This window comes from Zophobas morio, unplaced genomic scaffold (assembly GCF_036711695.1).
Source record: "Zophobas morio isolate AGI-343-1 ecotype UQ-CSIRO unplaced genomic scaffold, CSIRO_AGI_Zmor_V1 ptg000003l, whole genome shotgun sequence".
In the NCBI taxonomy this organism is placed as follows: domain Eukaryota; kingdom Metazoa; phylum Arthropoda; class Insecta; order Coleoptera; family Tenebrionidae; genus Zophobas; species Zophobas morio.
Genome location: NW_026972108.1, coordinates 548,447 through 562,458, shown reverse-complemented (window position 1 = coordinate 562,458; position 14,012 = coordinate 548,447). Strand labels below are relative to the sequence as shown.

The following is a 14,012-nucleotide window of genomic DNA, read 5'->3' as shown; positions in this document are numbered from 1 at the left end:
AAAGATGCCAAAAAACGCTCAAAAAGCGAGACAAAATGGACGAAAAAACGACGAATAAATGGCAACAAAAAAAAAGAAACAAATAAAGCATAAGTAAGGCGATAAAAAGGAGCCAAAAGCACGCTAGCAAAATGCGATCAAACAAGGCGACAAAAAAAAACAACAAAAAAAAGCTATACAAATCCAGAAAATACGACAAAAATCATCGATAAATAAAAAAAGGAACTAAAAAAAGCAAGAAAAAAACTACCAAAAATCTCCACCAAATTCTACAAAAAAGGCTACAAAAAAATCGTCAAAAAATGCTCCAAACAAAAACAGCAAAAAGGTAACAAAAAATTAAGAAAAAAAGGCAAAATAAAAATGACAAAATGGCGATAAAAAAGGGCTAAAAAAAACACGAAAACAAAAAAAAGGCGACAAAAAATAACAAAAAAAAAACATCGATAAATAAAAAAAAGGAACTAAAATAGGCAAGAAAAAACTACCAAAAATGTACTCCAAAAATCTCCACCAAATTCTATAAAAAAGACTACAAAAAGAGCGCGAAAAGGGAAAAAAAGGACAACCAAGAAAATCATCAAAAAAATGCAACAACAAAACGGTCAAAAAACGCTACAAAAAAAATAGCAAAAAAAAGAACATAACAAAAAAGTCAAGAAAAAAAGGCAGCATAAAAATGACAAAAAGGCGACGACAAATCTACAAAAAGCAGCAAAACTGCGATAAAAAAAGGTCGACGACCACTAAAGAAAGGTGACAAAAAACAACAGAACAAAGCTAGAAATATCCAGAAAATACGACAAAAAACATCTACAAATAAAAAAAGGCGAGAAAAGGGGGAAAATAGGACAACCAAGAAAATCGTCAAAAAATGCTACAAAAAAAAACAGCAAGGAGAACAAGATAAAAATGACACAAAAATTGAAAAAAAGGAGCGAAAATGCGATAAAAAAGGCAATAAAAAAAGAGATACCAAGCGCGACAAAGAAGGTGCCAGAAAAAGTAACACAAAAGTGGAAAATAAGTCCACGAATAATACAAAATAATAAACCTCAAAAAATGGCCCAAAATAGTCTAAGAAACGGTGTAAAAACAAAAAAGCCACAACAAAACAATGTACAAAAATAGGGGACAAATAATTCTACAAAAAAGGTGAAAAAGAGGGACGAAAAGTCCAAAAGAAGGCGACAAATAAAATCGGAGTATAAACGGAACAAAGTGGTGCCAACAAAACAAAAATGCAAAAAAAGACAAATGAGACAAAAATATGAAAATACCGATAAAACATAGATGTAGAGCCACCCCATAGTACTTTGTATATCTTAGATAATATTAATCTCAAAAAAAATTGAGATGACGTCATTAAGTTTTTGAAGCGGATAAATAACTAAACCGTAATTAACGACAGCATCTTTAAGAATAAACTGTAAACACTTGCATTTTTTTTTTCCAAAAGGTAAAAAATAAAGGTGGATATTTTGAAGTGACGTCATCAAATTGTTTGTGGGTATGAACGGTCAAATTTTGGTTATAGTTATAACATATTTTGTGTATTTTGGGTGTTGTGGGAATAAACGTTGCAGTATTCACAAAATGTACTTATATTTACAGTATCGAATATAAAAATGTTGAGGCAGAAACGCAGCATCCATTTACGAAAAGGAAAAATTATGGTGGAGGAAAAAAGGGCCCAACCGGGATTCGAACCCGGGACCTCTCGCACCCACAGCGAAAATCATGCCACTAGACTATTGAGCCTCACAGATTTTCTATATTTGCATTTATTTGTTGAAATATGAAAGATATGATTAAATTTTGTGATAAACTATGTTCATGTGCGTTTTAAAGTATTAATAGTTTGTAAAAGTGCATAATCTTGAAGATGTGGTAAAATGTTTGACCTTTTTGATATAACTCGCTCTATTATTATTTCTAGTTAAAAAATACCCGCTGTTGCAATATATAATTCTGATTTTTTTTTAAGTCATTCTCAAAATATGTGGCAAGATGAAAAATCCAAAATTTTGTTCAAGACGAAAAACCTCATAACCCTTCGCGGATTTTTCGGAAAGCCTCTTCCCCGACTCGGCCGCCGCCCCCGCCCGCTCCCCAGATCGTTAGGAGAATCTAAAGGAGTGCAGATTTTCATATCGAATAGGTGTTATAAGCAAACAGGGCGGTAACGACTCGGCAAACGGCGTCAATTTATTTTAAATTGCATCGGCAAGTGCCTCGACAAAGGGAAAATGAAAAATAAACCTCGTAGCTTGTGTGAGCTTTTGAAAACTCATATTACGGACGATACAAAAGCGAGATTGTGACGACTAACTAAAAATAAGTTCCTCTCTCACATCAAAGACATAGAAAATATATCAATTTCCTTTGTGAATGCGCTCCGAACGAACGACCGAAAAAAAATCTGAAGCTTTTTGTTTGCGCAAATGCTCATACATTCGAACCGGCTCTTTGTAGGTGTATAACAAGGACCCGACTTAACGGCCCCCATTCGGTTATGATTGAAGATGCATAAGAGATAGCGGCGTAACGAGGACGCGGTAATGGGCGGCAGGGGGCGCTGATAGCGAGGTGACGAACGAAACGTCGCCGAAGGGGCGCTGATAACGCACGCACGGGGATATTGCCACCACATTACGGGTGTGACGTATCAGAGATGGCGGCGACGGAAACGACCCACACGGCGACAAAGAACGGCGGAATGTCACCGGCGAAATGCTGCAAAGTTTGCGGACGTAGAGCGCGGCCCTGCGGCACACCGAATATAACAGATAAATTAACAAACAGATAGATCGATATTTTAGGCAACGTTTGGCTTACTATGATATCTACATTTATTTTATTATTTTACTTAATCAGCGATCCTAATCTTTATTTTAGGAAAGAGTTTTTCTCGTGAGGTTCTTAAAAATCGAAGTCGAAAAATTCTAAGACTGAAATATTTGAAACTCAAAAAATTGAAAGGTGGGAAAATCTAGACATAGAACTTCGAATCGAAAATTCGAAAAATCGAGGAACTGAAAATTTAAAAACTGCGAAAATTGGAAAGTCGAAAAAGTTAAATCAAAAATCGGAAATTTGAACAATGAGTTGAAAAATCGAGACAGTGAAATATTTGATAATTGTAAAATCGAAAAATGAAAACAGCGAAAAAAAGTTAGCTGAAAAATCGAAGTCCTAAATCAAGAAATGAAAAGGAGGATTTAAGTTGAATACTACAAAAATTTCCTTGCAAAAATGTACCATTTTAGTCATGTTTTCAGTTTCTTTTTGGCGAAACAAGTCTACACATATTAAGAATAAAAAATGGATAAAATATAAGCCCCGCCCACCCACCCTGTCTCAATTGTGATGATCTTTTTTTATTCGTCGTGAGCCACGGGCGAGGAGCTTAACTGCAAAATCCATATTTTCTTACAAAACTTTACCATTTTGAACGTGTTTTAAGTTTCTAAGAATAAAAAAATTTATATTTTGTTTATATTTAGCCTTTTTTCTTAATATACGTAGTATTCTTTGAATAACACGATACTCAAAAAATGTTTTTAATTTGTTGATAACAAATAAATATATTGCAATTAAGCTCCTCCCCTTTAGTTCACGGCGAATAGAAAAAATCATCACAATTGAGTTTGGGCGGGTGGGCGGGCTTACATTTTGTCTTTTTGTTTTAATACATATGTGTAGATTTCTTTTCACAACATGAAACTTAAAATGAAATATTTGTATAAGGAAATATTGATTTGGCAATTAGGCTCCGTCCCATAATTGCAAAATTCATATTTCCTTGCAAAAATGTAGCATTTTAGACATGTTTTAAGTTTCTTGTTGCCGAAATAAATCTACATATATTCAGAAAAAAAACGCTAAAGTTGCCCCGCCCACCCACCCTGTCTCAATTGTAATGATATTTTTTTATTCGTCGTGAGCTAAGGGGGCGGAGCTTAACTGCAAAATCCTTATTTCTCTACGAGAAATTAAAAACGTGTTTTTGAGTTGTGTTGTTCAAAGAATACTATGTATATTAAGAAAAAATAAAGTCGAAGATTAGGCCCCACCCATACCCGCCCCGACATGCATTCTCAATTGTGATGAATTTTTCATTCGTTGTCAGGTGGAGGGGCGGGGCTTAATTGGAAGATCCATATTTGTATAGAAGAGTTTACCATTTTAACCATGTTTTAAATTTCTTGTTCTGAAAAAACGACTACATATATTAAGGAAAAAGGCAAAATACAAGCCCCGCCCACCCACCTTATCTCAATTGTGATGATTTTTTTTTAATCGTCGGGAGCAAAAGCAGCGAAATTTAATTGCCAAATCCTTATTATTTCTCTACAAGAAATTACCATTTGAGACATGTTTTTGAATCTGGTGTTATTGCACTGATCTAAATAGTAATGAAGTTTTCATTCGTTGGCAGACCTAGGGGCGGAGCCTAATAGCAAAATCCCTATTTTTTTACAAAAAATTACTATTTTAAACGTGTTATAAGTTTCTAAGAATAAAAAAAATAATCACAATCGAGATGGGGTGGGTGGGCGGGGTTTATATTTTGGCTTATTTTCTTATTATACACAGTATTCTTTGAACAACACGATACTCAAAAACATGTTTTTAATTCCTTGGAAAGAAAGAAGTATTTTGCAGTTAAGCTTCGCCCTCTTGGTTCACGCCGAATAAAAAAATCATCACAATATAGATAGGGCAGGTAGGCGGGTCTACATTTTGCCTTTTTGTTTTAAAATGTGTAGCCTTCTTTTTACAAGATGAAACTTAAAAGATGTTTAAAATGGAAAATTTGTATCAGAAAATATCGATTTTGCAATTAGTCTCCGCCCCATAATTGCAAAATCCACATTTCCTAGCAAAAATGTACCATTTTAGACATGTTTTACGTTTCTTGTTGCCGAAATAAATCTACACATATTAAGACAAACAGACAAAATGTAGCCCCGCCCACCCACCCGGTCGCAATTGTGATGATCTTTTTTTATTCGTCGTGAGCCAAGGGGCGGAGTTTAACTGCAAAATTCATTTTTTCTTACAAAAATTTACCATTTTAAATGTGTTTTGAGTTTCTGAGAATAAAAAAATCATCACAATTGAAATGGGGTGGGTGGGTGGGGTTTATATTTTGCCTTTTTTTTCTTAATATCCATAGTATTCTTTGAATAACACGATACTCAAAAACATGTTTTTAATTTTTTGAAAAGAAATAAGTATTTTGCAATTAAGCTCCGCCCCTTTAATTCACGGCGAATAAAAAAAATCATCACAATAGCGATAGGGCGGGTGGGCGGGCTTAAATTTTGTCTTTTTGTTTTAATGTGTGCAGATTTCTTTTCACAACATGAAACTTAAAGCATGTTTAAAATGGAAAATTTGTAAAAGGAAACATCGCATTTGCAATTAGGCTCCGCCCCATAATTGCAAAATCCATATTTCCTTGCAAAAATGTACCATTTACATGTTTTAAATTTCTTCTTGCCGAAATAAGTCTACACATATTAAGAAACAACAGGCAAAATGTAGCCCCGCCCATCCACCCGGTCTCAATTGTGGTCATCTTTTTTTATACGTCGTGAGCCAAGGGGGCGGAGCTTAATTGCAAAAACCTTATTTCTCTACGAGAAATTAAAAACATGTTTTCGAGTATTATAGTATTCAAAGAAAACTATGTATATTAACAAAAAAAATAAAGCCAAAGATTAAGCCCCGCCCATACCACCTCGGTCTTAATTCTCAATTGTGATGAATTTTTCATTCGTTGTCAGATCGACGGGCTGAGCTTAATTGCAAAACCCATATCTGTCTAGGAGAATTTACCATTTTAAACATGTTTTAAGTTTCATGTTCTGAAAAGACGACTACGTATATTAAGAAAAAAAGCAAACTATAAGCCCCGCCCACCCACCCTATCCCATTTGTGATGATTTTTTTTTAATCGTCAAGAGCTAAAGGGACGAAATTTTATTGCAAAATCTTTATTGTTTCTCTACAAAATATTACCATGTAAGACATTTTCTTGCTAAAACCATTTTTAAACGTGTTTTAAATTTCTAAGAATAAAAAAATCGTCACAATCGAGAAGGGGTGGGTGGGCGGGGTTTATATTTTGCCCTTTTTTTTTAATATCCATAGTATTCTTTGAATAACACGATACTCAAAAACATGTTTTTAATTTCTTGTAAAGAAATAAGTATTTTGCAATTAAGCTCCGTCCCTTCAGTTCATGGCGAATAAAAAAAAATCATCACAATAGAGATAGGGTGGGTGGGCGGGCTTAGGTTTTGCCTTTTTGTTTTAATATGTGTAGATTTCTTTTCATAACATGAAGCTTAAAATATATTTAAAATGGAAAATTTGTATAAGGAAATATTGATTTTGTAATTAGGCTCCGCCCCATAATTACTTACATTAATGTACTATTTTAGAGATGTTTTAAGTTTGTTCTTTCCGAAATCAGTCTACACATATCTATTATGTAAAAAAAGCCAAAATAGCCCCGCCCACCCACCCTGTCTTAATTGTGATGATCTTTTTTTATTCATCGTGAGCCAAGGGGGCGGAGCTGAACTGCAAAATCCTTATTTCTCTAGGAATGATTAAAAACATGGTTTTGAGTATCGTGTTGTTCAAATAATACTATGTATATTAATAAAAAAATAAAGCCAAAGAGTAAGCCCCACCCATAACCGCTTCGACTTTAATTCTCAATTGTGATCAATTTTTCATTCGTTGTCAGATCGAGAGGCGGGGCTTAATTGCAAAATCCATATCTGTTTAGAAGAATTTACCATTTTAAACATGTTTTAAGTTTCTTGTTCTGAAAAGACGACTACGTCTATTAACAAAAAAGGCAAAATATAAGTTTTTAAGGATAAAAAAAAATCATCACAATCGAGATGGTGTGGGTGGGCGGGGTTTATATTTTGCCACTTGATTCATAATATACTACAAAACGTGTTTTTAATTTCTTGAAAAAAAAATAAGTATTTTGCAATTAGGCTCCGCCCCATTTTTGCAAAATCTATTTTTCCTTGCACAAATGTACCATTTTAACAATGTTCTAAGTTTCTTGTTGTGAAAAGATGGCTATGTATATTAACAAAAACCAAAACATCGAAAAGTTGACAAGTCAAACATCCAGTTATCGAGTAGTCGAAAAAATATCTAGCAAAATCGAAAAGTCGAAAAATTGTAAAATCGAATATTCGAAAATTCAATAATTGAGAAATTGAAAAATTTGAACATTTAAATCAATTACAATTCCAACTAAACAAACTGATTAATATACACAACAAAATCTGTCTAAGTTACCTAAATAAATAGTAAACACACTTTCTTGTGATTTAATTGCAAGCCCAAAAGCCCAAATTTTTCTCTGTTGTCTTTCGTCAAATCCTGTAAAGATCTGGCGTTTGTTGGCTTCCTTTTCGGCTGTATCGGCGCCCCAACAGCCGCATCAATAAGTCTGAATCGATAGATTTGGGGTTGGTACGGGCGGCGTGTGCCTGACGATCCAATAACTGCCACAATACATTCGGATTACAGTCAATTCACATACAAAGATTTACTTCTTGGGGGTCGAGGGAGCGAGCGAGGGGCGCAAGCAAACCCCGGAACCGCTCACCGTGCGCTCTCTTAAACTTCGTCTTCCGTAAACTTCCCGCATGTGTGGGAGGGGTGCGGGGGCGCACCTCACGGCCTTTCAGGCGAGTTGTACGTGTGTGCCGTGGATGCCACTCAACAACCCGTGAAATATAGTCGGGAACAAAGTTCGCGGGACTCGGGAGAGGCGGAGGTCGGGAAACTTTAAGTATTACTTTCTGGAAGGAAATGCAGATCGGGGCGAAGATGCATTGCTGTGTGTAGCTTTGAAGTTGGAGGTGATCACCGATCAGGGTGCACGGGGGTGGAAAAACAGTAAATCGGGTCTTATTTTTACGTCGTTTACAGGCGGGGTGTTTACACTTGATGGAATTTTAAATGAATTAATGAACTAAAACCTGAACTTCTTAATGAGTTTTTGTAAATTTTTGAAAATTTTCGAAAGCTCACAAAAGCTCTCGTGTATACACCGTTGCAAAAGCGTGGAACCAAACTCGGCCACCTCTCACCTCCCGTCATCTTCGAAACCCGTCACTTACCCCTCCCCCCGGTTTTCCTCCGTCTAATTGAATTGTTGACTCAACTGAATCAATCCTGGCCAAACCGGTCTCGCTCATCCCGAATTACCCGAATTCCAGCGAGGTTTCCGGCCGTGCGGCACAGCGACCGCCGCCGAGATCAAAGCTCTATATGGCGGATGTGTGTGTGCGTGGCGGGGGACGGCGGCGGGGGCGGCGAAGATGTTTCGCAGTGGAAGGCAATAAGTCTCCGCTCTCTCCGGAGAAAAGAAGTAAAACGAGAAGAAATAAAGTCGGGGACGGGGAAAATGTATGAGGAATTATTCCCGAATCAGCTCGAGCGAGCGAGGGAGCTTAAGACGAGGGGCCGCCAGGACGCCTCGCACACAAATCACCAGAGGAAATATATTATAATAAAATGAGATGTTGTACAGTCCATACAACATGCGGTGAGGAGGAGACTGTACGGGCGGCGGTATTATAATTTAAAATTTAATACCTTGCGATTCGCGCACGATTTTGCCGGAGCTTTTTCGGCGGAATATGCTAATTCCGGGCGGGCGGAAGGGGTCACCGCGACGGGGAAGGAGGCCTCTGTGATATAGTTTTGAGTAAAGAGCGGATTCTAGGGCAAATGCATTTTCGTTTTAGGTGTAGGCAAATGAACATTCAATATTTCCGGTACTATAAAGAAAAATAATCCAATCCGAGTTTTAAGTAAAAGGGTCGGGGGAATTCTGTTAGCAAACCCAAACCTATTTTTCTGCGTAAACTACCGAAGAACAAATTTTATTTAACTTCATAATTTTTGGATAGCAGTAGATGAAACTACAAATTCTAATGGGCAATACTTTGCACACATTGTAGTTGAAAGTTAGCTATAGAAATTGTTCATCTCTTCAAGAATTGAAGTCATCTGAAAATTTTCTTAAATAAAACTTCATTCAAATGTTCAAAATTTCCAACTTCTCAATTTCTCGATTTTTCGACTATTCGATATCTGGATGTTTGACTTTTCAACTTTTCGATATTTTAGTTTTTCTTAATAGACATAACCATCTTTTCACAACAAGAAACTTAAAACATGGTTAAAATGGTACATTTTTGCAAGGAAATATGGATTTTCCAATTATGGGGCGGAGCCTAATTGCAAAATCGATATTTCCTTATACGAATTTTCCATTTTAAACATGTTTTAAGTTTCATGTTGTGACAATAAATCTGCACGTATTAAAACAAAGAGGCAAAATGAAAGCCCGCCCACCCGCCCGGTCCCAATTGTGATGATTTTTTTATTCGCCGTGAACCAAGAGGGTGGAGCTTAACTGCAAAATACTTATTTCTTTACAAAAAATTAAACACATGTTTTTGACTATCGTGTTGTCCAATACTATGTACATTACGAAAAAATGATAATATATAAACCCCGCCCACCCACCCCATCTCGATTGTGATGATTTTTTGTATTCTTAGAAACTTATAACACGTTTAAAATAGTAAATTTTTGTAAGAAAATATAGATTTTGCAACTAGATTCCGCCCTTAGGTCTGCCAATGAATCAAAACTTTATTACTACATATTTAGATCAGGGCAGATATGATGGGTGGAGCATAATCTTTGGTTTTAATTTTTTCTTAATATTACTAGTATTTTTTTATTAAGACGATATTCAAAAACATGTCTTGATGATAATTTCTTGTAGAGAAATAATAAGGATTTTCAGTTAAATTTCCCTCCTTTGTTTCTCGACGATTAAAAAAATCATCACAATCGAGATAGGGCGGGTGGGTGGGGCTTAAATTTTGCCTTTTTTCTTCATAGACGTAGTCGTCTTTTCAGAACAAGAAACTTAAAACATGTTTAAAATGGTAAATTCTTCTAGACAGATATGGATTTTGCAATCAAGCCCCGCCTCTCGATCTGACAACGAATGAAAAATTCATCACAATTGAGAATTAAGGTCGAGGTGGCTATGGGTGGGGCTTACTCTTTGGCTTTATTTTTTTTATTAATATACATAGTATTACTTGAACAACACGATACTCAAAAACCATGTTTTTAATCTTTCCTAGAGAAATAAGGATTTTGCAGTTCAGCTCCGCCCCCTTGACTCACGATGAATAAAAAAAGATCATCACAATTAAGACAGGGTGGGTGGGCGGGGCTACTTTGGCTTTTTTTACATAATAGATATGTGTAGACTTATTTCGGAAACAAGAATCTTAAAACATCTCTAAAATAGTACATTAATGTAAGTAATTACGGGGCGGAGCCTAATTACAAAATCAGTATTTCCTTATACAAATTTTCTATTTTAAACATATTTTAAGTTTCATGTTGTGAAAAGAAATCTACACATATTAAAACAAAGAGGCAAAATGTAAGCCCACCCACCCACCCGATCTCAATTGTGATGATTTTTTTTATTCGCCATGAACCAAAGGGGCGGAGCTTAATTGCAAAATTTTATTCTTTTCACTAAAATAAAAACATGTTTTTTAGTATCGTGTTGTTCAAAGAATACCATGTATATTAAGAAAAAAAGGCAAAATATAAACCCCGCCCACCCACCCGATCTCAATTGTGACGATTTTTTTATTCTTGGAAATTTAAAACACCTTTAAAATGGTAAATTTTTAGTAAGAAAATGTCTTATATGGTAATTTCTTGTAGAGAAACAATAAAGATTTTGCAATAAAATTTCTCTCCTTTAGCTCTCGACGATTAAAAAAATATCATCACAAATGAGATAGGGCGGGTGGGTGGGGCTTATATTTTGGTTTTTTTCTTAATATACATAGTATTCTTTGAATAACACGATACTCGAAAACATGTTTTTAATTTCTCGTAGAGAAATAAGGTTTTTGCAGTTAAGCTCCGCCCCCTTGGCTCATGACGAATAAAAAAAGATCATCATAATTGAGACCGGGTGGGTGGGCGGGGCTACATTTTGTCTGTTTTTCTTAACATGTGTAGACTTATTTCGGCAACAAGAAACGTGAAACATGTCTAAAATGGTACATTTTTGCAGGAAATGTGGATTTTGCAATTATGGGGCGGAGCCTAATTGCAAAATCGATATTTTCTGATACAAATTTTCCATTTCAAACATATTTTAAGTTTCATGTTGTGAAAAGAAATCTACACATATTAAAACAAGAAGGTAAAATCTAAGCCCGCCCACCCGTGCTATCTCGATTGTAAAGATTTTTGTTATTCACCGTCAACCAAGAGGGCAGACCTTAATTGTAAAATACCTATTTTTTTTTCAAGAAGTTAAAGACATGTTTTCGAGTATTGTGTTATTCAAAAATATTATGAATATTAAGATAAAAGGGCAAAATATAAACCCCGCCCACCCACCCGATTTCAATTGTAAAGATTTTTTTTTATTCTTAGAAATTTAAAACACGTTTAAAATGGTAAATTTTTAGTAAGAAAATGTCTTATATGGTAATTTCTTGTAGAGAAACAATAAAGATTCTGCAATAAAATTTCGCTCATTTAGCTCTCGACGATTAAAAAAATATCATCACAAATGAGATCGGGCGGGTGGGCGGGGCTTATATTTTGCCTTTTTTCTTAATATGCGTAGTCGTCTTTTCAGAACAAGAAACTTAAAACATGTTTAAAATGGTAAATTCTTCTAGACAGATATGGATTTTGCAATTAAGCTCCGCCCGTCGATCTGACAACGAATGAAAAATTCATCACAATTGAGAATTAAGACCGAGGTGGTATGGGCGGGGCTTAATCTTTGGCTTTATTTTTTTTGTTAATATACATAGTATTCTTTGAATACTATGATACTCGAAAACATGTTTTTAATTTCTCGTAGAAAAATAAGGTTTTTGCAATTAAGCTCCGCCCCCTTGGCTCACGAGGTATAAAAAAAGATGACCACAATTGAGACCGGGTGGGTGGGCGGGGTTAGATTTTGTCTCTTTTCTTAATATGTGTAGACTTATTTGGCAACAAGAGACTGAAAACATGTCTAAAATAGTAAATTTTTGTAGTAATCAACTTCAATCCTCCACTTTTCTTCTACAACCTCTTAAATACGCAAAAGTTGAACATCAACGTTACTATCAACGGCAACTTGGCAAACTGAGTTCATAAATGACAGTTTTCAGCTCTAAAAGCAACGTTAACGGGAACAACAACTGCAACGGGAACTTCAACGTCAATAGCAAGTTTATAAATACCGCTTAAAAATTTTCAAATATTTGAATTTCTCAATTTTTCGACGTTTCAATATTTCAATTTTTGAATTGTTCGACTTTTCGATTTCTGGATTTTTCAACCTCGATTTTTCAATTTTTTGAATTGTCGATTTTGCTAGATATTTTGGTTTTTCTTAATATACATAGCTAGCTTTATATAACAAGAAACTTAGAACATTGTGAAAAAGGTAATTTTTGCAAGAAAATATGCATTTTACAAACATGGGGCAGAGCCTAATTGCAAAATCGATATATTCTTATACAAACTTTCCATTTTTAAGTTTCATGTTGTGAAAAGAAATCTACACGTATTAAAACAAAGACGCAAAATGAAAGCCCGCCCACCCACCCGATCTCAATTGTGATGATTTTGTTTATTCGCCATGAACCAAAGGGGTGGAGCTTAATTGCAAAATACTTATTTCTTTTCAAGAAATTAAAAACATGTTTTGGAGTATTGTGTTATGAACTACGCATATTATGAATAAAATGGCAAAATATAAACCCCGCCCACCCACCCCATCCCGATTGTGATGATTTTTTTTATTCTTAGAAACTTATAACACGTTTAAAATGGTAAATTTTTGTAAAAAAATATGGATTTTGTAATTAGATTCCGCCCTTAGGTCTGCCAATGAATCAAAACTTCATTACTATTTAGATCAAGGCAGATTAAGACGATATTCAAAAACATGTCTTGATGATAATTCCCTGTAGAGAAATAATAAGGATTTTCAGTTAAATTTCGCTCGTTTGTTTCTCGACGATTAAAAAAAAATCATTAGAATCGAGATAGGGCGGGTGGGTGGGGCTTATATTTTACCTTTTTTCTTAATAGACGTAGTCGTCTTTTCAGAACAATAAACTTAAAACATGTTTAAAATGGTAAATTCTTCTAAACAGATATAAATAAAATACCTATTTTTTTTTCAAGAAATTAAAAACATGTTTTTGAGTATCGTATTATTCAAAGAATTGTATGGATATTAAGAAAAAAGGACAACATATAAATCCCGCCCACCCACCCTTTCTCGATTGTGATGAATTTTTTTATTCTTAGAAACTCAGAACACGTTTAAAATGGTAATTTTTTGTGAGAAAAGGTGGATTTTGCAGTTAAGCTCCGCCCCCTTGGCTCACGACGAATAAAAAAAGATCATTCCAATTGAGACCGGGTGGGTGGGCGGGGCTACATTTAATTTTTTTTTCTTAATATGTGTAGACTTATTTGGCAACAAGAAACTGAAAACATGTCTAAAATGGTAAATTTTTGTAGTAATCGACTTCAGTCCACCCCTTTAAATACGGCAAAAGTTGAACATCAACGTTACTATAAATGACAATTTTCAGCTCTAAAAGCAACGTTAACGGGAACAACAACTGCAACGGGAACTTCAATGTCAATAGCAAGTTTATAAATCCCGCTTAAAAGTTTGTGCATTTATTGATTTAGGACTTCGATTTTTCAATTTTTTGTCTTTTCTATTTTCGATTTTACAATTTTCAAATATTTGAATTGCTCGACTTTTCGTTTTGTGGATTTTTCAACCTCATTTTTTAAATTTCTCGGTAATTCGATTTTTCGTTATTTAAATTTTTCGACTTTCCGATTTTTCAATATCTTCAATATTTCTGGAA

At 34.9% G+C, this 14,012-nt stretch overlaps 1 non-coding gene across 1 annotated transcript; it reads right to left on the bottom strand.

The window, feature by feature from the left end:
• Positions 1-1,689: 1,689 nt before the first annotated feature.
• Trnap-ugg (transfer RNA proline (anticodon UGG)) lies at positions 1,690-1,761 on the bottom strand. The gene has a single exon. It is a non-coding gene; the product is annotated as a tRNA-Pro (tRNA).
• Positions 1,762-14,012: the final 12,251 nt, after the last annotated feature.